General features: G+C 42.3%; 1 long non-coding RNA gene across 2 annotated transcripts in view; it reads right to left on the reverse strand.

Moving 5' to 3' along the window:
• LOC309633507 overlaps positions 1-27,893 on the reverse strand; it is a 67,719-nt gene that overhangs the window by 19,502 nt on the left and 20,324 nt on the right. The window contains exons 1-2 of one of the 2 annotated variants that reach the window (XR_014247583.1): positions 10,832-26,983; positions 1,494-8,956 (exon numbers count right to left, since the gene is read on the reverse strand). This is a non-coding gene — a long non-coding RNA (uncharacterized lncRNA). Of the gene's footprint in view, positions 1-1,493; positions 26,984-27,893 lie in introns of those variants that run through there. The other variant, XR_014247582.1, reaches the window with a different exon arrangement.

Consider the following 27,893-nt stretch of genomic DNA (forward strand, 5'->3'; position numbering starts at 1 on the left):
TTTCACATATAATGAGTCAAGTCTTCCAGGAAAGACTCAGTTCTGATGATATCTGTGTGCTTTTCTAAAGCCACAGAAATTGATAAACCACTCCTCCCCATGACCATCACCAGCCCATTAGCAGAAGACTGTCAGAGCGAATACTTCCAGTCTAAGGGGGGCGTGTTGAAGAATAGCACCTCTTGCCATTCTTGCAGTGTCATGATTTATGCAGCAAGGTATTGCTGCAGATGACAGCAATTAGGAACGGAACTGGACACAGCGAGAACAATAGCAGTAGTGTTGATTAACTCTAGGTAGGATATTAGTCTTCTATTACTGTGAACAAATTACCACAAGCTAAGTGGATTAAAACAACACAAACTTATTATCTTACATTTTCCATGGAGCAGAATTCTGAGCACAGCTTTGCTGGATCCCTGCTCAGGGGATCACAAGGCTGCAGTCAGGGCACCGGCCATGCTGAGTTCTCATCTGAGGGGTGGGGTCCCCTTCCAAGCTCAGTCGGGTTGTTGGCAGAATTCAGTTTCTCATGACCTAGTAGGAATATGTTCCCCATTTCCCTGCTAGCTGTCATCTGGGGATCACACTCAGCTCCCAGAGGCCATTGATATTCCTTGCCATGTGGTTCCCATGCTATTCACAGCATGGATGTTTGCTTTCTCCCAGGCCAGCAGGAGCCCACTTCTAGGATTTCTCACCTGTGACCAGCGGAGAAAGCTCTGTGCTTTTAAACTGACTAGGTCAGGTCCACCCCACGACCTCCCTTTTGCCATATTACGTACCACAGCCATGGGAGTGATCGCTCGTCATATTCACAGGCTCCGCTTTGCCCAAGGATGTTAAACAGGGCATCACACCGGGGCATCCTGCCTACCACCAGCAGCCGGGACGGCTGATGTTAATAATAATGAACCCTTGAGTGCGTATTCCTCGCCAGCACTGTGCTAGGTGCTTTTCAGCATTTAATCTTTAAAATAATCTATGAGGAAAATTCCATTGCTTTCCCTGTTTTAGCTGGTTTACAGGTGACTGTCCAGTTTTATACAATCACTAGGAAGCGTAACTAGATTTTAAGCTCCAGTCTTTCTGATTCTAGAATCCATTCTTATACACCTTACCTCGAGAGCTGTTTCTCCTGTAATCAGGGGAATGATGATTATTACTGTTTTACGGATGTAAACACTGGTTTGGGGAGATCAAGTAACACACTCAAGGCCACCTGGTTGGTAAGTGATAGAGCAGCCATCAATCTAATCTTCTCCTTCTCAGCCCCACACTGTTGACATCCCACGTAATAGGGGGACATTCAAATCGCTTGTCAGCTAGAAGGAAACTCAGTAATGAACCCTCCCCCAGAGACCAGAGGAACCAGCATGCCTTCAGGCTCCAACGCTTGATTGAATGACATGATACACGTTATCAGTGCTATTTCTTTTAACCTGCAGTGAGTGAAAGCAGAGGTGTTTTATTCCCAAGCTGAGGAAACTTACCTGAGCTAAGGGCACCTGGAATCATTCCCTCAGAAGTTTCCTGATACTTGGCACCAGAAGTCGCTCCTCCCAAGATGGTAAAAGGTTAGTGATCATTAACTTCTCTCTCTTCTGTGCATTTACACGTTTGAATGAAAAGTGTCCGGGGGCTGAAACAAACAATTATTCAGGAGTGAGGATGTATTTCCCTGGGACTAACATCGTCTTGTTTTCATTGTTTCCTGCAGGGAGACAACACAGCTTTGGCCCCAACCTGCTAACAAATACAATTATCCTTTGTAAATGTGATATCCTCCCCTCCCCCCACTTTGTGCTTTGGCAACCAGAGGTCAACCTCCACCGGAGAATGCTGTCCACTTTGTTTCTCTTGATAGCTCTCAATGCCAATAGTCAGCTTGGTGCAGAAACAGCTATTCAAAGGACATACCTGCCTCCAGCACCTCAACTGTAACCCCCTGTCCTGCTACTGTGCTTCAGGTAAGAAGCAGAAAATAAAGTTATCAGAAAAGTTTCATTTCCTCTGAGTGCCCTGCCAGGTGAAGGTCTGGATTATAACGGCATTCCTCTGTCAGCAGCCACTCCTCCCAGTGGGCAGCTCTCCTCCCAGGGCTGCAGCTTGCCCAGCACCAGGAGCACCTTTCTTCTCCTGCCCCTTCAGGACCAGGGCTGGTAACAGCTGCCCACCTGGCACTCATCACCCACCCCTTGATGGCCCACACCTCAGTATGTAGCTCCGTCCTAAAAATGTTCTTAATTAACCTTTAATTAATTGAAGTGTGGCATCCATATCCTACCAAGAACCCTGGCTGATAATCACTTTAAACTCTTAATGGAATTATTGACTTATGCAGTGAGTATAAACTGGTGATAAAAAGCATTAAGCATATGGCTGATGGGGCACTGGACATTTGTATATTGCCAAAACAACATCGCATCATTTACTCGCTAGTCACATGGGAAAAACATCATGCTACAATGGAAGGATGAGACTACCATTTGCCTTAATTGATGGTTCAATGCTAGGATCCTCAATGGTGAGTCAACCAGAACATATGTAGCTTATGACGAAATGCAATATAAAGTCCACATCTATGACATAATCTAGCTAACAAGATTTAAACTGAATCATCATGCCTTTGCTTTTTCCTTCCAGTTTATAAAAAATAAGTGGGTTAGAGAAACAAGCTAAATGATATTGCAAAGAAGCACCTAGTCAAATCCAGAAGATGGGATGTTCTGCAGATAACTGGCCAAATCTGTTTAACAAGCATGCTATTATGTCTATACTTGATCTTTTTTTAAAAAGGACTTAAAATTGGATATGGGATGTACATGCTCTAATTGGTTCCTCATTGAACAAACTAGCTAGAAAGGACATTTGGGGGATGATTTAGATAATCAAATATGGACTGGTTATTATTAAGATGTATTGACATGGAAAGTTTCAGATCATTAACTGGGAGTAAATGCAATGGTCCAGGGAAGGGACTGTGAAGAATAAAAGAGGGCTGAGGACATAGCCTTCAGAAACATCAAGATTTCAGAGAGAACACTGGAGGTGGAGAGCTGGTCGGGGACTGACCAGGAGCCAGGAGAGCACAGAAGAAGCAGGAAGGCCAGGGGAGGAGGGTGTCTCCAGAAGGAGGGAAAAGTCAGGTGTATCATACGCTACAGATGGGCGAGCAGGAGGATGAAAGGGAGGCCACTGATGATACAGTAGTAAGTCCTCAGAGACTTCTGCACGTGGAAAGGCAAGGAAGAGCGATGGCTCTTGTAAGAACGGCATTAGAAGGAAGGAAGAACACAGGACAGTAACTGGAGGGAAGCAACGGTGCCCATCTTTGCACGAGGAGGCAGAAGAGGAGGAGTTGCATTCAGGTTGTATCCTGGGTAAATGAAACTCCTCGCAACTACTACTGTACCCAGAATACAGTGTGGGTGGTGCCCCCTGGAGGACGCAAAGGGAAGGGCTTATGAAGCAGGCAGAGTACATAGAGTTGTTGGGAAATGGAGAGTTAAGCAATTTGTAGACTAATTGGAAAAGGTCAGTAGGGAGGCAGAGATTGAAAATCTAAGAGGAGAAGGAAGGATCGCTTACGGCACAGGATGCAGAAGTTCACAGAGCAGGGAATAACGTGGCGAGCAGCAGACAAGCCTGATGAGCCTTGTGGAGGATCGAGGTTTCCTCTGAATCAGCAGAAAGAGAGCCAGGACCCAAACCATGGAATTCTCACCTTCTGTGGAAGTCACCAAGCTGGTGATGATGAGCAACCATAAGCATACTTTGAAAGCTGGCAGTGTTTTGGAGTTCTGCAAAGCTGCATCAGCAGTCGCTAGATGGTGTGGGCCTCACACTTACTGGGGCAGGGGATTGTCAATGGGATGGGACTTGAGGGGTGGACCCATCACCCCAGGAAAATCTCCCCAAAGCTTTTCATAATGACACTGTGATGGAATGAATAAACAATAAAAGGTTTTGAGTCAGCAGACGAGTTTTTGGCCCTTCTCTTCTGTCACGTACACTTTTTGAACTTCAGCTTGACTTGCTTCAATGAACTTTTACTCAATACAGGGCACAAAGGACACTGTTCTTAGTACAGCCCGTGACATTCTATTCAATCAAGAATCTGTTTGGAGGAGGGGCTGGAATATTTTGGGCCTGCAATGAGAAATATAAAACGGTTCTCCATGTGCCTGGAACAGAGAACTGCCTCCCTAAAGAGTTAAGACTGATAGAAGAGGAACTAAGGTGCACTGTTTACTATGACCATTTCTTTTCTCTTTCTGTACTCTCTTCCCATCACTCCATCACTGAACCAGAAAGGGCCGATGTCTTCTGGCCTCTACTGCCCCACGGAGTCCTGCTTTGTGGCTACTGACCACACAGCAAACTATCCCCTGGTCAGCAGGTCTCAGACGTGCATGCAACGCTCCTAACCAGGGCTCTGAGGAGACCACAGCCGTCTTCCAGGGGATTCAGCAGCTGCTCAAGGTCCAGCAGCTCAGAGCCCATTAGTCAAAGGTTGCTATTCCCAACTGCTCTGCTCGCTATGTCAGATGGATCTGGGACAAGCTCTTGGTCAGATGGTTTTCTCCCTGGTGCCTCTTCATAGATGCTCATCTTCCCAATTTATCCTCCAAGCAATATCTTCCCTCACAGCTTTAGAAACTCTGGGGCTTTGCACAAATGTGTACAAAGTGTGGAGACTCCAGCCAAGAGATGAGAGTGGGAAGGAAAACTGCAAAGGGAGGGAGAGCTGAAAGGTGCCAGGCCATTAATTCCAGCTCAGTAGGGATGGGGAAGGAAACAGTAACTCAGAACGGAGCTCCAGAGCTAAAGCAAACAGGAAGGTTTTAATGAGAAAGTCCTTGAGGGGAAATGACTTAGTGGTTTGGAAAGAGTGGGTTCCGGCAGGGCTGGAGGTACCACTTGGAGCTTCATCCTTGGGGAGGGAGGGTAGCCAGTCCGGAGGAGGCCCACCAGGGAAGGGCAGGACTTTCTTTTTGGTGCCGAGACAGAGCAAATGCATCCTCCACTCGGGTTTCCCCCACCACACATATTTCCCTGGAAAGGGGGTTGGGAAGGGGATCCTCAGGGAGGGGCAGCTGTTCCATCTGCTACAGGATTGAGAAAAGCATCTTAACTCTTAGTATGGAGGGGGAGGCTGAGACTGCGTGGTCAAGAATCTGTTTGGAGAAGGGGCTGGGATATTCTGGTGCTGCACCTGCAATGAGGGACACACAACAGTTCTTCCAGTGCCTGCAACAGAGAATTAAAAAAAAAAAAGTGCTGCTAAAAGGAAAACTAAGGCACGATGATTACCACGATGATTACCACGATGATGATACAGACATGGTGCGGAGCTTGGGGAGGGGATGCATTTTCTGATCCAAAAATCAGGGCATGGCATCTAACAAAAACATTTTTTTTCTCTGGTTTCTGAATTTGCATACAGGAGATGCCTTAAAATGGTATAAAATGAAATCATACTTAGTCATAAATGTAACAAAATGAACTTATCAGAAAGGATGACTTTGCATGAAATTGGAAGTATGCTGGAGAATCTGGCAGGGACCAAAACTGTGTTTGAACTGAAGGGTACCTGAGAAGAGCTGGCGAACGAAACTTTACAAATCCTGACTTTATTATAATTTCTGCATGAATCAGCGACGGGTGGGGAGAGAGGGAGAGCACGGTCCCTTCTGCGAGTGTGGGTGTCAGGGGAGAAGCCAAAGTCCCTCCAGCGTATTCAAGTGAAAAGCGCTTGGGCTCTGGGGCCCGGGACCTAGAATTGAGTCCTGACTCTCTGACATCCTAGCTGTGTCTCTGGTGAATCAGGGGTCCCTGATCTGCTGAGTGAGGACAGAACTGAGCCTGCCAGGTGGCTGTGAGAATTCCAGCTAATGATGTCCATTGGGCCCCTGGTCCAATGTCTGGCGTGGATGGTTACGCATGATGTCAATTCCTTCCCCCTCTCCGACCCATTGATCTCATTGAGGTAGGGAAAGATGCGCCAGCTTTGGACAGGTGCTCAGTCACTGAAAACACCCTGCAATTTATCAGACATTTGGGGACTCCTCCAGAAGCACAAGGAGGCCCTGCCCGTTCCCCGTCCCCCCAGGCAAGTGGGTGAGGAGAGAACACGCTCAGGTCAAGCTGCCTGCTTCTCTGTGGGTGCCCACCGCAAACCCACCATAAACCCACCGCAATCCCACCATAAACCCGCCGCAAACCAGTAACGGGCCAGGCTTCCACTGGCTGGAAAACTGCATGGAGAGGAAGCTGTAAACAGTCTGGGGGGAAAGAAAGTTTCCTGTTGAAACAGGGGCAGCAAGAGCCTGGTGATTTGCGGTGAGCAGAAGAACAAGGGCAGCAAAGAGGGGAAAATGTAAACACAGATGAACCGTGAGCCCCCGGTGCATTTTATCTGACCCGAGGAGCAGCCGGGGCAGAAAGAATGTGGGCACCTCAATTATGCTGCAGATGATCACGAGGAACTTCCCAGCCTTAGCTGATCCCGCTGACGGCTCCTTCAGCGACTTAAAAGGGCATTTTAAAAGCCATTCTCCAAGTCCCTCCTGCAAGGGGAATGGGGAAGATTTGTCATTTCCACCCAGCTTGCAATGCTGTCACTTCTGTGCACCCTGGCTTTTTCTAAAAAGGTCCCTGTCTTTTAAATTTCATCATTTACACCACTTGCTTCAATGACTCTAAACCTGGAAAGCTTCTCCATGGTTTTGCTGCTCTCTGAATCACATGCTTTTGCGTACATTACGTAGCAGGGCTTGGAGTCCAACCTTAGAAGGAAGTTGCCAAAGCTTCCCATTCCTTTACCAAGGCTGCTGGTGGTGCCTTTCTGGAGTCGTCAGAAACACACTCTCTTCCTCAAGGTCTTTTTTCTAATTCTAAGTTAACCTTGAAGAAAGATCCCAGGCTGGGCCATGACTACCTAAGAACTCAAGCCAATTCTGATTAATAAATATTTAGGCACCTACTATGTGCCAGCCATGATGGGCATTCCCAGGTAAGGATCCTTAGTTTCTACTCTGCAGGGCCTTGCTGCCTGTAAAGGAGAAACATACAGGGTCTACGTCAGGTCTATAGCGGAGTCCAGCTCCTGTGGGCTGTGAGGAGAGGCGACTGGCACAATGGAAACAGTTCATTGTTATTGTGTTCATTCAAAAGATATTTGCTGAGTACTGATTATGTACCATATGCTTTTCAATACCTTGGGGATACAGTGAAGAATAAGAGTGTGGGATCTGAGGTCAGGCAGAATTGAATCAAAGCCCTACTTCCAATGCAACCCAAGTCTCAAACTCACTGAGCTCCAGATTTTTCATTTTTAAACTGGGACCATAATAAGAATATTAATATCTACTTTGCAGAGTTCTTGTGAAGTCAAGGAGTGGCTATGATACATGCTTAATGTGGCTGATTGGTTGTTCTAGAATAGATTGAATAAATAAGGATGATGATTGGATATGCAAACAGGGGAGGTGAAGAAAATTAATTTTATTTCTTGGGCATGACCGAATGCACGGGTATGGCAGAAGGAGAAATAATAGCATATACAAAGACGCAACATTCCAGACGAGGCTATGCCTAAAACAGCGTTGTTCCTCAAGGGGCCACAAATTTTCTAAGAGAATGTTTTACTTTTTTATTTTAAAACTAAAACTTGATGATTATGTCACGTACATAAATGCATATGTATACATAAATATATATCATGTATATATAATAAATATGATATATATTCTTATAAGCATATATATTCTAAATAATCTGAATATCCAACGTATAATCCACAGTCACCGCATGATTGCAGCCTCCAGTTTGTGTCTGGGGTCACATTAATGCCGAGTAAAGCCACTTTATTTATTTTCCTCTAATGAGGAATAGATAGAGGTGGGCTTAACATATAAATGTGTTTGCATCTGCTGGAAGCTAAAACACAGCAGAGTGCATTTTATCCAAAAGTAGGTTTAGAGGTGGTAGGAAGAGAGAAAAGCTGAGTGCAAGAGAGGATGCCTGCACTTGGCCCAGGATAATACAGATGGGCTGACTGGGAGAGAGCTGGGCTTGGACAGTTAGGACCACACTGTGTTGGGAATATAGACTTGGTTTTAGGAAAACAATATGATGTCACATTTCATTAATGTTATTAATGCTCATTTTACTGGTTTTGTGACTTTTTTAGTGTTTAGATCATAAATCTGTTTTAGTCTTATATGAGCACTAAGGTAAAATGGGTTAATACTACCTAGTTTTTTGATGTATAGATTTAAATAACATATTAATAAACCTAATTTAAGTCTAACCCAAGGGTCCACTAGACCTCTGAAGGGCGGGGCATTGTCCTAGGTTAAGGAGTAGTCTGGGACACTCCATCCTGGTGTAGGGGGAGGAGGGGCTGACCGGAAGTGCCCCTTTCCGGGTGAGGGCCTGAGTCCACAGCTTCCTGGGAACTAGGAGCAGGTTCCCGGGAAAAGTGAGGTCATCACAGAAGGGCTTGGAAGGGTGCAAAGGAGCATGTGCTACAGAGAACGGATCCTCTTTCCCCAACTTTCTCCTGGCTCAACCTCCGGACTCACAGAAACCTCACCGGTTGCTTCTCTCAACTTCATTCACTTAACTGCTGCAGATCTGCCACGTTTCAGCTCCTGTGCTGGGCGCAGGGATACAGTGTGCATGAGACGAACACGTCCCGTACCCCCAAGGAGCTTACACTGAGAGGGACCATTGAATTCATACTTATTCTCAACTCTCACTGCTTGTCCTTTCCTACAAACTTAGTCTTTAGAATCCTACACGTAATTCCCGCCCCACTTCTACAAAGAAATAATCAAGCTTCGTTTGATTTATTCAACTACATACCCGGAAAGGGGCAGGTACCAGGGGCGATAGCGGCATTTTCTCCTGTTTTTTTCTTGGTGCTGTCGGAGTCTAGCCCAGGAACCTGCAAAAAGCGAGGACTACGTTTTAGAGAGAGTTAGAAGAGGCGACAAGGAAATGGCATGATTGGCTAGGAGGTCCGGTATTCCCTTATAAGGCTAGCAGGTCTCGTTTTCTAGGGTGAGGGAAGCCAGCTAAAGCTGAGTTGGAGGATTGTGACTGGTGTATGTCAGGTTTCCTTGACAGTGAGGCATTTCTTGTAAGTGGGAACTGACTTTCGTTTAGATCTGTGATGTGGGCCCCCGCCGCTGGGCCAGCCTCCATTTTGTGGGTCCCGATATTTGAATTAATTTTGTATCACATCTTAGGTTGGGTTCTTTGGAAGTACTGCCAGAGGTAGGGGTTTGGGAACACGTGATTTATTCAGGAAAAACTTGTAAGGGAAGCAGAAAAGTGAAGGGAAAAGAGTAAAGCGAGGAAGAAGTCCAGATTTGATCCCCAGAGGACTCTGGGACACAGAAATGTCCCCACCATGAGGCAAGAGGGCCAGACTTTTGTGGTTGGGAGGGTGTGTGTGTGTGTGTACGCGCGTTGGGCGAGGGGGTGGTCGGTGGCATAACCTCAAAGCTGAGGCAGCCCCCATCAGCTGTAAGGGTAATTTCTAGAGAAAGGGGGAGCTGTGAACTGTTAGCTCACCACCTCTGTAGACGGGTGCACCAGCCCAGTAAAGGGGACCCGAGTGAGGCACCAAATGAATCTACCTCATGTAGGTTCAAATGCAGGGTTCACCTTCACAAGTTAGCATGACCATTATATGAGGTGATTTTGAAAAGCACCTGCTGCAGTAACGGTCCCTTCCTCTCCTTTCTGGCATTAGAGGCAGAAGTTCTTGACAGACAAGCCTAATCAGAAAAATCTGCCTGATTCATACTCGAGGTAAGCAAGAAGGTTAAACCCATCACTGAAACCTTATTCCTCTGACCCCCCTGCGCCAACCACGTGGAGGAATCCAACCTCACCTGGTCTTGTGCTCACCCAGTGCTTTGGCTGTTGCAACAGCCCCTAAAGAAATAGTTTCTTTCCTGTCTAGAATCAGCCCTCTGGATACCTCTACCGCAGGGCTTCCCAAACTCTATTACATTAAACTCTAGTTTAATGGGGTTGGGGAATGAAGGTTGTGGTAGGGAATGACTCTCCCAAAGATGTCCACTCTCTAATCCATGGAACATGTGACTGTGTTGCCTTACATGGTAAATGGAACTTTGCCGATGTGACTAAGGGCACGGATCTTCAGGTGGAAAGAACACCCTGGATTATCCAGGTGGGCCCAATCTAATCACATGAGTTCTTAAAAGTTGAAAATCTTCCCTGGCTGTGGTCAGAGAGAGATGAGACAGAAGAAGATGGAGGAGAGATTCAAGGTGTGAGAATTATTCTACCTGCCATTGCTGGCTTTGAAGATAGAGGACGGAGCCATGAGCTAAGGAATTTGGGCAGCCTTTAGAAGCTGGGAATGGCCCTCAGCCAGCAAGAAAATGGAGACCTTGGTCCTATAACCACAAGGAATTCAATTCTGCCAAGAACCAGAATGACTAAGGAAATGGACCTTCCCCTTGAGCCTCAAGAAAGGGACATAGCCCTGCTGACACTGTCATTTTAGCCTGTAGAGACCCACATCAGACTTCTGATCTACAGACTGTAAGATAATACATTTGTGTCTTTTGAGCTGTTAAGTTTGTGGTGATTTGTTACAGCAGCAACAGAAAACTAATACAAGGGTCTTGATCAAATAAATTTGGGAAATGATGTTACAGATTACAGGACATGTTAATCATTTTGTTATGAGAGAGTCATAGTAAAAACAAAGCGAGTAAAAAAAACATTAATTGAATCAAATCGCAGATAACTTGTTCACTGCAAAGAGAGAGGCCGACGTTACCCTGATTCGCAGTCCTGTGTTCCCACAGCATCATGTGTGCAAAGAGAGGGCTGCTGCACGGCCACAGCATCAGCATCAGGCTCCGTTGTCATAGTTACCCTCTGAAAAGGAAGATGCCCTGACAAAGACCAGATTGACTGTGGTAAGTGGTGGGAAGTTACCCTGGGGGCGGCCAGATGCTTCTACATTCATGTCCGAGATGTTTTCTGAAATTCGTATTCAGTCAGCTCTGCCCCAAATAGAAACACGGTCATTTATGTTTAGAAAACAGGAAGCCTATGTTCACGATGGATACTTTCTAATGAGGAGGATTTGTTCTTCCATCCTAACACCGAGGGGACCAAACACCAGCAAAAGCAATGTTTTGTAATAGATTTTGCCCCAACTCCTGGTAACTTCTTATACCTCATTTCCTACCCTTCTCCAACTTAATCCCTCCATGCTAGTCACAGGGCTTCCTGTTATACCTTGAATACTCAAGTTTATCCTTCTGCAGGGACTTTGCCCTTGCTCTTCCCCAGGCTGGAATGCCCTTCCTCCAGATGTTTGCATGCTTCACTCTGTCCATTTAAGTCTCTGCTCAAATGTCCCCACCTCAGAGAGGTCATCCCTAAGCTCTTTACCTAAAATAGACACCCCGCCCCAATATCGTTAGTCTTCTTACCCAACTTTATAGTTCCTCGTGGCACGTCTGTATTTATTTGAGCAGTTGTTCATCGCATCCCCACCAGACTCTAAATTACATGAAAGCTGCTGGAGCCTTGTCTCTTGATCACTGCTGTATCCCCAGTTTCTGGCACCTGATAAGTACCCAGTAAACACTTGCTGAATGTAAGAAGGAATTGCTTGGAGTCTTGATTCTCCACTGCCCTTTCAGCCCTCTGGCACTTAATACTGCCTATAGTACCTCGTCCAATTTCTCCCAAATCCAAGCTGTTCCCTAGTCCATTGAAATTGGTATGGATGACTGTATCTTTCACCACAATATATATCCCATCTCACATGCTCCTCTTACAAACTGATGTTGATTCTCCTTCCTTTGAGGAGTGTGTCTATATTCTCTCCTCTTGGATCTGGCCTGGCCTGCGACCACAATGGGACTATACTATGACACTACGTGACTTCTAAGGCTCGGTCATAAAAGGTGATATAGTGTTTGCCTCATTCTCTTGGGTCTTTCCCTCTGGGAACACAGCTCTCTTCCTATGGGGACAGTCAGGCCCATGGAGAGATGATATATAGCTGTCCTGACACACAGCTGAGCTGAGGTCCCAGTTCACAGCCAGCACCGACTTCCAGATACATGAAGAAGCCTTTGAAATGACTCCAGCCCCAACCATTGTCCAGCTGCAACTGAAGGAGAGACCCCAGTGAGAACCACCTAGCCAGACAGCCACCCACCAACGTCCATGGGAGGTAATAATAAAATGATTGTTCTTGTTTTAAGCCACTAAGTTCAAGGGTGGCTTGGTATATAGGAATAAACAACTGAAACAGATGGGATATGGAGCTGTCTGTTAAAAGCTCTGATTTCTAATCTCTATTCTGTACCACTCACTCTACTTCCCAAGGACTCAGTTTCCAACCTACAACACCAGAGCATGCATGTAACCACCTCTTCTAACTTTCATCCTAGGGTGACTGGTCATCCTCAGGAATTGTGCTTAGAAAAATGTACACATATATTTTGATATTTTCCTATTATCACTGTTCAGAATTTGCCTGGATTCAGCCACTCTGAAGATAAATAAGTCACCCAGGACAGCTGGGTTAATGAACTGCACCCCGCTGTCAGTCTTCTCAGCTCTGGTCCCATGCCAGTCCCTGGTGGCATTTCCTTTCCCAGCAGCCCTTGTCATCTACAAGGATGAATTCCATACATCTCTCTGCACCTCTACAGCTGGGGAAGGCTCTCATAAGGCTGTTCAACTGCTTCCTCCAAGCAGTTCTTACTCAAGGCTGAGGGCAAAACCAAGAGCCCCCCACCTCACTGGGCTGTTTCTGGGCCCAGTCTGGGAGGGGTTTTTAGGGAAGTCAACACAGTCACAGTGGGGCTAGATAACAAACCTATGGTCAGAACCTCTCAAATACAGTTAAGCATTGAGTCTGGAAAATAAGCTGCAGATGGAAATAATATGCAAAAAATACAGTGTCTATTGCAGAGAGACTGATTGGGTAGGGGATTTAGAACTGGTCAGTATGATAACAATAGTTAAGATCATGGTCTCGCTTCAGTGAGCCCGAGCTCAGATTCTAACTCTGCAAGTCCCTAAGCCTCTCTAAGCCTCAGTTTCCTTGGCTGTAAGGTGGAACTAAGACTAGAACCTCCCTCACAAGGATGTTATATGGACGAGTTGAACTGATGCTTGTACAAGCCAACACTGAAAACTGAAGCCCTCAGTAAACGGGAGCCCTTGTCTTTCCCTGAGATGGATCACAAAGGCTGCACAGGGTTGGTTAAGGCTGGAAGAGTTTGCCCAGTGATTTATGGAGCTGGAATGGGGAGCTCTGAAATGGGAACGGCCAGCAGGTTGCCTCAGGGATGCTGTATAAAAGCCTTGGGCTTTTTACGTTTCCTCCCCCAATCCAGAACCCCCCTCCGCCTCCTCGGCAGCTGCCACCCCTGGATCACTTTTGAGCCACTGAAAGTGTGGACCCCTGGGACTAACACCCTGGGAAAACCCTCCCTCCATCCTCTTCCTTGTCTCATTGGAAGGTTGCCTGAAGGGCCGGCTCACAACACTTAACATAAAGAGCAGAAACTCCCTATCCCGCCAGTGCCCTTGGTTTCCCATGAACTAGTGGTGGAGCAGTCGCATTTGCACAAAATGGCATGTACTAAAATAGGCAGTTTGAAATATTCCTGGCAGATGGTGCTAAATATAGACACAGCGACAGATTGGCCCCTCAGTGCAACTCTTCTCCTGAGCGTTAAGAACATGCTGGAGCCAAGAAGCTTCTCTTTTCCGGAAGACTGTGGCAACAGCCCCAGGATCTCGCCATGCCAGAGAACTGCTAAGATTTAGAGAAGGGAGGTACCTCAGAGAGTGAACACTGGTACCATGGTAAGAGGTTCCCAGATTCCACAAGTGCTGGAATGAAAAAAACACGAAGGTGCAGAGAAGAAGTTCTGATGAACTGGAATTATTTATCTTCCTTCTGAAGGATCAACTACTCTCTCAAGAGATGTCTTCCATGAGCAAAAATTAAAATAGAAGTAGAGGCCGTAGAGCACAGTGGTTAAGGTTGGAGGTTTGCAGCTAGAGTGCTCAGGTTTGAACCCTGGTTTTGCTCCTTACTAGTTATGTGAGCTTGGCCAAGTTATTTAATCTTTTGCTGCCTCAGTTTCTTCATATGCAAAATGGGATAACAATAATACTCTCCTGTGACGATTAAGTAACGTAATGTAGGTAAAGGCCATGCCCAGTGCCTTGTACAGAATAACTGTTACTTGGATGGTGGCTATTTTATTTAATGGACTAGGAAGGAGAGAGAGGTACTTATTGTAAAATGGCTGAAGAGCTTTAAGGCTTGGAGGAATATTTCGGATAAAAACCAAGCCAAAATTAAAAATAAATCAGGTTGCAAATTCTTAAGTAGTTCCTATATCCACTGAGATTGTATTTGGAATGGGTGATGCCATAAATAGCTACCCAGTGGAAAGCCATCACTGTGGGAAGGGTGCTGGCGTGTGAAAGGCTGGCTGCTGGGAGAGGAAGGAGACAATCTGGAGGGGCTCGGTCATTATCTTAAAAGGGAAGGCAAATCTATCTTTTCCTAAGGACTAGGACTTCGAACATCGTGAAATTCGCTATCTGACTTCCATGCAGTAAAACTTTTTAAAAGCCAGGAGGATTTTCTCTTAAATTTTAATGACAATACCTGCCAGTCTGTGGCAAGTGCCATTAAGGGACCTAGCAGGTGGTCCTGTGCTCTGGTTCTCTGCATGTGTGTCGTGCTCCATTGTGGCTGTGCCTCTGGTTTCCTTCTATCCAATCCTGTTGTCTCCAAATTCTGAAGTGAGAATTTCTGTGTATTTCACACTCTGTGTGCTACTAGGACCATGTCCCATTGACCAAGAGAAATGTTTGCTTTGAACTGTCCTTGCAGGACTAGAATTCTCCTGACAGCCTAAGTACTGCCCCCTGGAGCTAGAAGAGTCTTTTCTACAGAATTTTCTCAGGGGGATTATGGTAAAGGCAACCTCTGCAGGAGAATTATGGGACTATGTTCAGGGCTCTGGCTCCAGAAATAATAGGTAGTGCATGGTCTCATGGTACAGACTTGCCTGTATTCTTACATCCTGTATTAGTTAAAGTAGGCTAACTGCTGTTACAGACTAACCCCAACGCTTCAGAGGCTTAACAGGGTGAAGGGTTGTTTTTCTCTCAAGCAAAGTCCATTGGCATTGGGATGGGGAGGAGTGCGGGTGGGATGTCCCTGCTCCGTACAGTTATTTAAGAACCCAGGCTGACAGAAGCCCTGCAGTTTTCAATTTGTGGCTTTCAAGGTTGCCTGGGTGTCATCATCCAGCAGACAGAAAGGTGCATGGAGAACCACAGGGGGAACTTTTTATGGGTCAAGCCTAGAAGAGGTATATCTATCCATCTATCTATCTCACATCACTTCCACTCATATTCCATTGGCTATAACTTAGTATATGACCATATATAGAATGTAAAGGAGGCTCGGAAGAGTAGTTTACCTGTGTTCCCAGGAAAGAGAGGAAAATCAAGAATTTCTGTGATCAGCAGCCACCATATTGCACTTCTTGAAGCTATTTCAAGAGACCAGGAGACATTTTGAATCAACATTTGGAAAAAATTCTAGAATTTTTTTCAAGTTTCCTGTGCTGTTTTCACTCAATTTTGAATCAGACTTGTTAAATAGTTGCTTCTAACCTACATCTCTTCCTATTAAATCTTGTAGTCAAGGAACATCACAGCTTCCCTACAATAAAAGTGGAGTTGATCCATCCCTCACAGCCTAAGTTTCTTTGTGAATGGCACAGTAAATAAGTGCCTCCTTTTAAGAAGAAAACACCAATTATTCTTTAAAAGAAAGTTTATTTTCCTCAATGCAAGACTCAGAGTTTTGCACTTTGCATTATTGTGGGTGTTTTAGAAACTGCTGATACTCCTCTAATGCTGTTTGTATCAACAGGCTGCAAAAGAGCCCAGTAGACAAAGGAATAAAAGAAAAGGAAAGAACCCTTTCATTTATAACAGGACCAGTCCTGTTATAATGGCCACAGAATACGCTTCCCAGCATTTCAGTAAGAACTGCCAGATGCTTTCCTCATTCCTACTAAAGGAAGTTGTATGCATGGATATAATGATATTTGTATGTTTACAGCATGCTCTTACCTTTATGATCAGTTATAAGGACATTAAAATTTTCTGCAATATTAATGAAAATAAACATATTGCTAAGGCTTTAAAGACCTAACAAAAAATTCCATTATAGCTGAAAATTTGCAATAATATTGTTGAGTGTACAGTCTACTGCTATAGGAAGATACAAATATAATAAAATTTAATATACACTCTACCCCATGTATACTTCTATCTGACACCGCTTACATTTTAGTATATTTAAGTTTTCACTATAAATGTTTTTACATAGAACAATAGTTCTAAAACTTTGTTGTGCATCAGAATCACAAAGAGAGCTTGTTAAACATAGATTCCCAGAAACGACCCTGGACCTACTGAATATGAGGGGGTGCATTGGGGCATATGTATTTTTAACAAGTTTTCTAGGTGGTTCCAATGCATACCAAAGCTTGAGAATCATGCCTGATGTGCCTTAACGCTCCCAGTGTCTGGCATATAGTAGGCACTTAACATACATTTGATGTATGAATGAGTGAGTGAATGAGCAAAATAAATTTGTTGCTGAGTCTAAAACAATAAAATAAAAATTCATTGGGAATTTACTGCCACTAGCATTAAACACAAAAATAAGAAATAATCTCATTCCCAGGAATGCTGCAATAATAATTCAACTTTATTTGTACAGTGTTTATCATCAAGTTTCACTGACATCAAATATTCAAATTTACTACTAGAATGCCAAAAAGCCATAGATGAATAATAGGGTATCTGGAAAGGATATGCCACACTCAGAGGGGGAATGCAAGAATTGGAATAAACTAATTTTGATGAAGATACAACATCTTAATAATGCAAAAATCTACATCCTTCCAGTGTTGTAGGTACATATGGCTGAGAACTATTTATCTAGTGTCAAGCACAATTTCAGGACCACCTGCTTAATGATAATTTTTAATTAAATGACAGGTACTTTATTAGGAGTTAGACTCTCCCAAAGCAAAGTGTGTTATGAGAATTGCAAGCTTTCAGAAAGCTGACACATACCTTCCTGTGTGTAACACCCTCCCAGTTTTCCTGTGACCTCTCTGGGTGCTCCTTCTCTGCCTTTTCAGGCTCATCATCTTCTACTCAACCATTAAAAATTAAATTCCTCAAAGTTTTGAGCTAGGGTCTCTCCTTTTATCACTCTCCAGAGCATACGATCTATCCCTATACCTTTAATTATCATACATTTATACAAGATACCCAAATTGTTGTCTGTAGCTCAGATCACTCCTCTGAGCTCCAGTTGGTTATGCACACCATAAAAGAACAGTTTATAAAACTTAGACCTAACTTTAATGAGTAAAAGAAAAATATTAGTCAGTCTTTTATTTTTAACTGATTAAGCATATAGATATATAAAGTATCCAATATACTCGATAAATGTGAAAAATCTTGATATCATATGCCAAGCACTCAGTAAATATTATATGCTGGGGTATTTTTTTTCTGATGTTGTTATATATAATATAGCCCTCCAAAGTAGGATAAACATAAAATTTCAAAGCTACATCAAGATGTACATCTGAGTAGATAGTGTCAATTGTGCTAAGATGGAATGATGTTTGGCTGGAATTTTGAACACCCAATCTTGGACCAGCCCCCTATGGCTAGCTGTCTCAGGTTCAGGAGGAAAAAGTGTAGATGCAGGGGAAAGCTGCTCTGTTTATTACTGTGAAGTTTTAGCCCCTCCTTGTCCTCTCCACTTGGAAATTAACACCCACTGAGCTGCACAGGGCCACCTGATGCCAGGGGGATTCCTTTGCCTGGAGAAAGCCACGAAACAGCCTGGATCTCAATCAAGCACAGTGGCCTAGTTCCTCAAGATCTACATCCAGTCCTGGTCCTCAAGTCCTACTACTCTGATGACTAGAAAATATAAGGAGAGAGAAACCCAAAGGAAAAACATGAGGGGGAAGGGAGAGTTTCCACCTATGGCCACTCCATCTCAGTATTCCACTGGTATTGATCCATCGTGGTTATCCTCCAGATGGTAGGGTAAGGAGTTTTGTACTTGTCAAAGAGAATAGTGGGTGCCATTTGTTCAGTGATGTGTTTATTCATCCAACAAATATTTGTGAGTGACATATGTGTCAGGCACTGTTATAGGTACTATGGTTACAGCAGCAATGAAAAATGACAAAATCCCTGCCATAATAGGACCTATATATTCTAACATATAAGTAAAATATATACACGGTCAGATGATGATAAGTCCTATTGAAAAAAATAAAGCAGGGAGGGTGGACAGGGAGTGCTAAGCTATTACAATAACATAAGCAAGAGATGGTAGTGTTCAAAAATCACAGTTGGAGATCCTAGTACTCCACTTTAAATTGATAGAACAGCTAGGCAGAAAGTCAGCAAGTATAGAGAAGACTTAAAAACACTTGCCCTCACTGATATTTATAAAACATTCCACTCAATGACAGCAGAATACACATTCTTTTCAAACACACATGGAACATTGTCTGGAGTGGACCATATGTCAGGCTATAAAACAAGTTTCAATAAATTTAAAAGGTCTGAAATCATACAAAGTGTGCTGTCTAACTATAATACAATGAAACTAGAAATCAACAACAGAAGGAAATTGGGGGAATTACTAAATACTTGGAAATTAAACAAAACACTTCTAAATAAACCATTTGTCAAAGAAAAACACCAGAAGGAAATTTTAAAAAATATTTTGAGCTGAGTAAGAATAAAATTCAACATATCAAAATTTATGGGATGCAGCTAATTCAGTAATTAGAGGGAAATATATAGCTATAAATGCCTACACTAGAACAGAAGACAGTTATTAAATCAATAACTTAAACATCAACCATAAGAAACCAGTAATAGAGGGACTAAATCCAAAGCAAGAAAGAGAAAGGAAATAATGAAGAGTAGAGTAGAAAACAGAGAAGTAGAAAACAGAGAAATAGAAAACAGAAAAATAGTAGCGAAAAATCAATGAAACCAAAAGTTGGTTCCTTGAAAAGACCAACAAAATTGATAAATCTTTAGCTAGACTAACCAGGAAATAAAAAGAGGAGACATAAATTACCACCCCCCCCCAAAAAAAGAGGGGCAATCCTTTCCATTCTTGTAAAAAATTAAAGGATTATAAGTGAATATTATAAATTACTACTTTATATCAAATTAGACAACTTGTGTAAAATGGAAAAATTTCTAGGAAGACATGTTACCTAAACTGACTCAAGAAGAAATAGAAAATCTGAATTGATATATAATAAGGTAAAAACTGATTTGTAATTTAAAATCTTCCCACAATGACAAAGTCATGCCCAAATGGATTCACTGGCAAAAGTTTTCCCACTAAGACTAGGAATATGGCATGCGTACCCACTCTTACTCCTTCTACTCAACCTTGTACCAAAGTTCTAGTCAGTTTAATATGGCAAGAAAAAAATTAAAGGCATACCAATTGGAATGGAAGAAGTAAAACTGCCTTTATTCACAGACAACATGATCTCGTATGTAGAAAATCTTGAGAAATGCTCACATTAAAAGATATATTAGAGTTAATAAACAAGTTTGGAAAGGTCACAAGGTTCAGGATCAATGCACAAAAATCAATTGTATTTCTACAAGTTAGCAAGGAACAGTCCAAAATCAAGATTAAGAAATGACTTCCATTCACAATAGCATCAAAAAGAATGAAATATTTAGGAATCAAGTTACCAAAAGAAGTGCAAGATAGGGCTTGTACTTTGAAAACCACAAAGCATTGCTAAATAAATAGAGTTACAGTCCATGTTCATAAACTGAAGACTCAATTTTATTAAGATGGCAATTCTCCCCAGAATGATCTATAGATTTAATACAATCCATATAAAATTGCCATCAGGATTTTTTGTAGAAATTGACAAGTTTACTCTACAATGCATACAAAAGTGCAAAGAACCCACAGTAGCTGAAACAATCTTGAAAAAAAAGAGAAAAGAACTTATATTGCCCAATTACAAACTTAATCATAAAGCTACAGTAAGCAAGACAATGTGGTACTGGCATGGGATAATCACATAGATCAATGGAACAGAGGTGACAGTCCAGAAACAAACTGTCACATTTATGGTCAGTTGATTTTTGACAGATATGCTAAGGCAATTCAATAAGGGAAAGGTAGTCTTTCCAACAAACAGGGCTGAGACAATTGGCACTTATATACAAAAAAAATTGAAAATAAAAAGAATGTAGATACTAACTTCACACCATACACAAATTAACTCAAAATGGATCATAGACTTAATGTAGAAGTGAAATTACAAGACTTCTAGAAGAAAACATAAGAAAAAAAAATGTAGTGACATCAGGGCAAAGAGTTCTTATATATGATATCAAAAACAAGAAAAAAAATTGATAAATTGGACTTTATAAAAATTAAAACTTTATAAAAATTAAAACGAAAAGACAACCCTCAGAATGGGAGAAAATATTTGCAAACGCATCAACGGACAAAGGATTAATATCCAAAATATATAAACAGCTCATGCAGCTCAATATTAAAGAAACAAACAACCCAATCCAAAAATGGGCAGAAGACCTAAATAGACATTTCTCCAAAGAAGACACACAGATGGCCAAGAAGCACATGAAAAGATGCTCAACATCACTAATTATTAGAGAAATGTAAATCAAAACTACAATGAGGTATCACCTCACACCAGTTAGAATGGGCATCATCAGAAAATCTACAAACAACAAATGCTGGAGAGGGTGTGGAGAAAAGGGAACCCTCTTGCACTGTTGGTGGGAATGTAAATTGATACAGCCACTATGGAGAACAATATGGAGGTTCCTTAAAAAACTAAAAATAGAATTACCATATGATCCAGCAATACCACCACTGGGCATATACCCAGAGAAAACCATAATTCAAAAAGACACATGTACCCCAATGTTCATTGCAGCACTATTTACAATAGCCAGGTCATGGAAGCAACCTAAATGCCCATTGACAGACGAATGGATAAAGAAGTTGTGGTACATATATAAAATGGAATATTACTCAGCCATACAAAGGAACGAAATTGAGTCATTTGTTGAGACGTGGATGGATCTAGAGACCGTCATACAGAGTGAAGTAAGTCAGAAAGAGAAAAACAAATATTGTATATTAACGCATGTATGTGGAACCTAGAAAAATCGTACAGATGAACCGGTTTGCAGGGCAGAAGTTGAGACACAGATGTAGAGAACAAACGTATGGACACCAAGGGGGGAAAACCGCGGTGGGGTGGGGATGGTGATGTGCTGAATTGGGCGATTGGGATTGACATGTATACACTGTTGTGTATAAAAATGATGACTGATTAAAAAAATAAAAAAAAAAATTAAAACTTTTGCTCTTCTAAAAGGCACCGTTAGAAAAATGAAAGGGGGAAGGCACAAACTGGGAGAAACGGTTTGTAAATCATATGTCTGATAAAGAACTTGTATCCAGATTGTATAAACAACTCATATAACTCAATAATAAGACAAGCAATTCAATTTTTAAATAGTCAAAATATTTGAATAGACATTTCACCAAAGAAAATATAAGAAGAGCTAATAAGCACATGAAAAGATGCTGGACATCAGTAAATCATTAAGAGATGCAGTTTAAAACCAAAATGAGGTATTACTACACCCCCCACTAGAATGGCTATAATCAAAAAGATAGAGAACAACAAGTATTGGTGAGGATGTGGAGAAATTAGAACCCTTATACCTGTGGGAATGAAAAACGATAGACCCACTTTGGAAAACAGTTTGGTGGCTTCTTATAAAGTTAAATATATTTTTACAACCCAGCAATTCCACATCTAGATATCTACATAAAAGAAATACAAACATACGTCCACAGAAAGACTTAAAGTTCAGAGCAGACTTACTCGCAATAGCCAAAAAACTTGAAAAAATCCAAATGTTGACTAACTAATGAAAAGATAAACAAATGTGGTATGTCCATGCAATGGAATACTATTCAGCAGTGAAAAGGAGCAAACTACCAGTGCATGCTACAACATAGATGAACCTCAAAAATATTATGCTAAATGAAAGAAGCCACATACAAAACACTACATATTGTATGATTCCATTTATATGAAGTGTCCAGAAAAGGCAAATCTATAGATACAGAAAACAGAGCAGTGCTTGGCAAATCTATAGATATAGAAAACAGAGCAGTGGTGGCCAGGGATTGAAAGTGGGAGCAGAACTGACTGCAAATAGGCACAAAGAAATGTTTTGGGGTGATGGAGATGTTCTAAAACTGTGATGATGGTTACACAATTCTATTACTAAATGACTACTAAAAATCATTGAATTATAATACACTTACAATAGGTGACTTTTATAGTATGTAATTACACCTCAATAAAACTGTTTAAAAAAAGAGAGAGGTGATGGTGGCTTGGTTATGGGGTCTCAGAGGGGAGGTGATGAGAAGTGCTACCAGCAGATGGTAGAAGACAACATTATACTATGGGCGAGCATAATGGGGAGACCAGGGTCTTGATGCAGGTCAGATTTCTTCAGAGACATCGAACCAATAGGATACATATGTATTGAGATATATATATATATATTTAAGAGGAAATGTATTATAGGAATTGGCTCACACAATTATGGAGGACAAGTCCCACTATCTGCCATCTTCAAGTTGGAGAAGGGAAGCCAGTGGTATAATTCAATCCAACTCTGAAGATCTGAGGACCAGGGCAGCTGATGGTGTAAGTCCTGGTCTGAGTCTGAAGTCCAGGAGCACTGACGGCTGAGGACAGGAGAAGATGGTGTACCAACTCAAGCAAAGACAGCAAATTTGCCCATCCTTCACCTCTTTTATCTATTTAGGCCCTCACTAGACTGGATGATGCCCACCCAAAGTGGTATGGGCAATCTTCTTTATTTCTTCCTTATTCAGCCTACTGATTCAAATGCTAATCTCTTCCAGAAACACCCTCACAGACACACCAAGAAATAATAGTTTACCAGTTATCGGGGCATCTGTTAGTCCAGTCAAGTTGATGCATAAAATTAACCATCACAATCACTTAACAGATCAACATGTGGATTAAAAACAATACTTGTGCTTCATTTTCCCACCATGTACTGTTTGTTTTTTTCAATATAAATTTATTTATTTTTGGCTGCGTTGGGTCTTCGTTGCTGCGTGCCGGCTTTCTCTGGTTGCATTGAGCAGGGGCTACTCTTTGCTGCGGTGTGCAGGCTTCTCACTGCGGTGGCTTCTCTTGTTGTGGAGCACGTGCTCTAGGCGTGCGGGCTTCAGTAGTTGTGGCTTGCAGGCTCTAGAGTGCAGGCTCAGTAGTTGTGGCTCACGGGCTTAGTTGCTCCGCGGCATGTGGGATCTTCCCGGACCAGGGCTCGAACCTGTGTCCCCTGCATTGGCAGGGGGATTCTTAACAACTGTACCACCAGGGAAGTTCCTGTGATGAACTTTTGATCTAGTGCATAAACTGGTTTCCTGTGTCCTGTGTACTGTTCTAGAAAATTAATCAGACCCAAGGAAAGGGTTGAGGAAATCTCTGATTTATAGCCAGCTGGTCAGAAATATAGGTGACAACCTGGACTTGCAATTGACATCTGAAGTAGAGGGACATCTTGTGGGACTGAGCCCTTAACTTGTGGGATCTGATGCCATCTGGGTAGATAGTGAGTCAAAATTGAGCTCAGTTGTAGGATACCCAGCTGGTGTCCAAGAATTGCTTGGTGGTGTGGGTAGAACGCCCACCCTGCCCTGCACCTTGCCCCCGGCACCCGCCCCAAACACACACAATGGAATTGGTTGCAGAACCTTTTCCTAGGCAATAAAAATCATGGAGAAATTTTGAGCTCAAGAATGATATGGTTTCAATTTCCCAGAGCCACTGTAGGAAGAAGCCACAGGATGAACAAAGGAGGACAACATTAGCTTCCAGAGTGTGGTCCAGACACCACGAGGTGAAAAGGGATCTGCACTGTGGTACTGACAGTGATGAGAGTGTTGGAAGAATAACAGCACAACAGAGAGAACTTGTGAATTTCTCTCACAGATGGCTATCTAGGGAGGGTGCATTCAAAGATGGCTGTGGTTCTGAGCCTGCTGGGAGAACAATGTCATCAGGAACATAAACAGTTTCATCTGGAGAAGACAGACTTGGTGGAGAACATGATGGATTCAGTCTGGGATATGTTTGGAGGAAGGGATTCTGGCAGAGCAATCAAATGGAACATTTTAGCAGTCAGGCACTTAGAAATGTAGGCCTGGAACTCTGGAGCTCCTAAATTTTAAGCAATGATCAGCCAACTTCAAGGTTCTTTAAATCATGGTACATGGATAATTAAACCAGGAAAGAACATTTTTAAATAAACATTCAAGTACTACCTCCTCTCTGGGCTGGCCTGTTTGTCTCAGTAACTACGCCCAGTTAAGAAGGTCTTCCAAGTCTCCTGCCTCTTTGCTCTTCTTAACCAAGGAAAAGGGAAAAATTCCAAAGAATTCTTTCATAACAGAGAGTAAATGTAGGGTTCAGTGAGTTTACCCTTATTCTTAATAGGCTCTAATTAAATGAGCTAACTGGCCATAGATGGTTAGCATTATACTTTAATTAGTAGAGGCTTAAAAACTCCTCCTTCTGTAAACCTGGTAGGCAAATATGAGGCCTGCAGCATTTCAACAGGACTCCATCAAAGAGAAAGCTGGTTGGGAGAAGAGCAACTTCTGCATTAGAGGCCGGGGCCCTATGAACAAAGCTGTAACTATTGGGGTTTCATGGTCTCCAATCTCAATGTTTGGATCCTGTGAAACAGATTCTACGGTGGGCAGTTTCCCCCAAGCTCCATCCCTACTGTGAGTTACCAGGCTGGCATGAATTTTAATATTAGAATCAGACTATATTGCTAGAGCTATAGGAGTAATGACTCTCCCTCTGTGTGCGATTTGAACAATCTATCCCTTTCCTAGAAAGTTCTTCTGAGATATTAACATTTTTACATTTTACTATGAAACCAAGACATGATCTCACAGGTGCTAGGATCTTCTTAAGCAATCTGTGCCTCCATTACTCCATTTAAAAAATGGATGAAATATTATTGTATATCTCATGGGATCATGGTGAGGATGGAAGGAGTTAATTTACATATGGCATATTAGGTATTATAGTAATTTATGTATAGAAGAGTGCCTGGTTCATAGTAAGTGCTCAATAAATATTAGATGTTTAATTTTTATCATAGTAACTCTCATTCAGGGCCCTTCTCATCTACATTTTTTCCCTGAAAATGTTAATTTTACATTACCTGCATTGTTACTTAAGAGTTCGTTTGAATGCACAGTTCTGGGCCCCAAACTATACCAATGGGATCTCTCTATCCCTGGGAATGGAGCCCAGAAATCTGCCTTTGAACAAGTTTTCTAAGAGATTTTAGTCTCCCTGGAGTTTGAGACCCACCAGTCTACTGGGATTAGATGAAGTACGGATGACATTTCTGCCTTGCCTTCGTGTCCTGCTGCCTGGATCAGCTATGGAAGTATTCCATCATCTAGAAACCCACGACCTGAGATGTGGTAATTGTTCAAGGCACGGTAGAGCCTGAGTCAGGATAATGTCAGCCAGATCACTCTGAAGAACCCCTGAGTCTTGTAAAAATTTACCTCATGATCTGTTATGATCAATTCCTGGCCTGCAGTCTCTGGAGGGAGCCTCCCACAGACATCGGCTTCCCTAGAAGGAGATCTGTTTAGGGAGCCTGGTGATGCTTTGAATACATGTGTCACCACATCAATCAAGTCAGATCCACAACGTTCATGATTCCTGCTGCTTCCTGGCTGTGAATTATCTGATTCCCTGGCATGTCAGCATATCAAATGATTCATTTTGAACCTCAGCCTCACTGGATGTGACATGAGAATTTGACTCCTCTGCGAATCTTTACCCCAGAGCAGCTACCACGTCTCATATGAGAATCTTGCCACATCATCATAGTGATCACAATACAAAATAATGTCCTATTGTTATGACTTTATGGTTGACTGTCCAAAAACTTTCACAGCTATTATCTAGCAAGCCTTCACAATGGGAGTTAGAAAAAAACAGGAGTCCCTTCTGCTTTATAGGAAGCAAAACCTCAGGGAGTTTATGTGACTTACCTAAACTCACCTAACAGATTAGAGGCTAACATGACCAGCAATTCTCCATGCTCTCAGCATGGTCTTGTCCTGCTACCCTACATGGCCTCCAGCCATTGTGTCCTCAGGGTAGAGAAGAGGTGAGGAGCAGTGAATCGGAGGCCATCACTCACTGCTTTGTGATCTTGACAAAACCCACCTCACAGTGGTGAGATAAGGATACAGTGTCAAGCATAAAACTCCATAGGTGCTGGAGGTTAATATCCTTGCCATTATTATTAACTACGGACATCACTGACAGTAAGTGATGGTGGTCCTGACCAAACTGGCTGAGATTCCATCAGGATCCTGTCTCCCCTCTTACATATTCTTTTTGAGAAAGAGGATAATTGGTGATTATGTTCCATTTTTGTCTTCTTTTGCTTTGATAAAGTAGAGAAAACTTTTGGAACGTATTCCCCAGTTTTCAACAACTTTAGACTGAATTATTATATGATATTATATTTGACACAGGGAATTGAGGGTTTTTTTCCCCAGAGAACTGAACTTAAGCTATACTCTTGTCCCAAATCAAATGAGTTCAGTTACTCTGTTTTGTTCCATTAACTTTTTGACCAAATTAAGAAGACATGGTATACACACACACACACACACACACACACATACACACACACACACACACACACACACACTAGACTATTACTCAACCATAAAAAGAATGAAATAATGTCATTTGCAGCAACATGGATGGACCTAGAGAATATTACACTTAGTGAAATAAGTCAGACAGTGAAAGACAAATATGATATGATATCATTTATATGTGGAATCTAAAAAATAATACAAATGAATTTATATACAGAACAGAAACAGACTCATGGATATATAAAACAAACTTGTGGTGGTTACCAAAGGGGGAGAGGGAGGTGGGGGAAGGACAAATTAAGGGTATGGGATTAAAAAATACAAACTACTGCATATAAGATAGGTAAGCAACAAGGCACAGGGATGCCCATTATCTTGTAATAACCTATAATGGAATAAAATCTGCAAAAATACTGAACCACTATGGTGTACCCCTAAAACTAACACAATATTGCAAATCAACTATACTTCAATTAAAAAAATTAAAATTAATTAAAAATGCTGAAAAGATACACTAGATCAGATGAGCAGGTGAGATACGACCAGGCAAGGAAAATATATTAATTGGGTGAATTTCCCAGATACCTGCTTGACCTGGTAAGCTGGTCCCTGACTAATTTCTCAACCACATCTAGAAAGTTAGAATGAAATATTAAATAAAGGAATAAGTAAACATGTTGACACTCAGGGAACAATTTGCCTTAGATGATGTAATTATAACTTTCAGTTAATTACAGTCACAGAGATTTTATGCCTCGTCTCACAATCACTTCCTGCTAACAACAAGTTAATTCATTGCCACTACCTTTGCACCTTTCTGTTCCACATACAACACTCACCAGAACTTAAAAAGCCCTTGGGGGAAACTGCAAAGTGAGGGAGGAGAACGAGTTACCTGTCAGGCTAAGGGCCATGGAGGTTC

This window comes from Balaenoptera borealis (assembly GCF_965194805.1).
Source record: "Balaenoptera borealis genome assembly, chromosome: 1".
NCBI classification, from domain to species: Eukaryota; Metazoa; Chordata; class Mammalia; order Artiodactyla; family Balaenopteridae; genus Balaenoptera; species Balaenoptera borealis.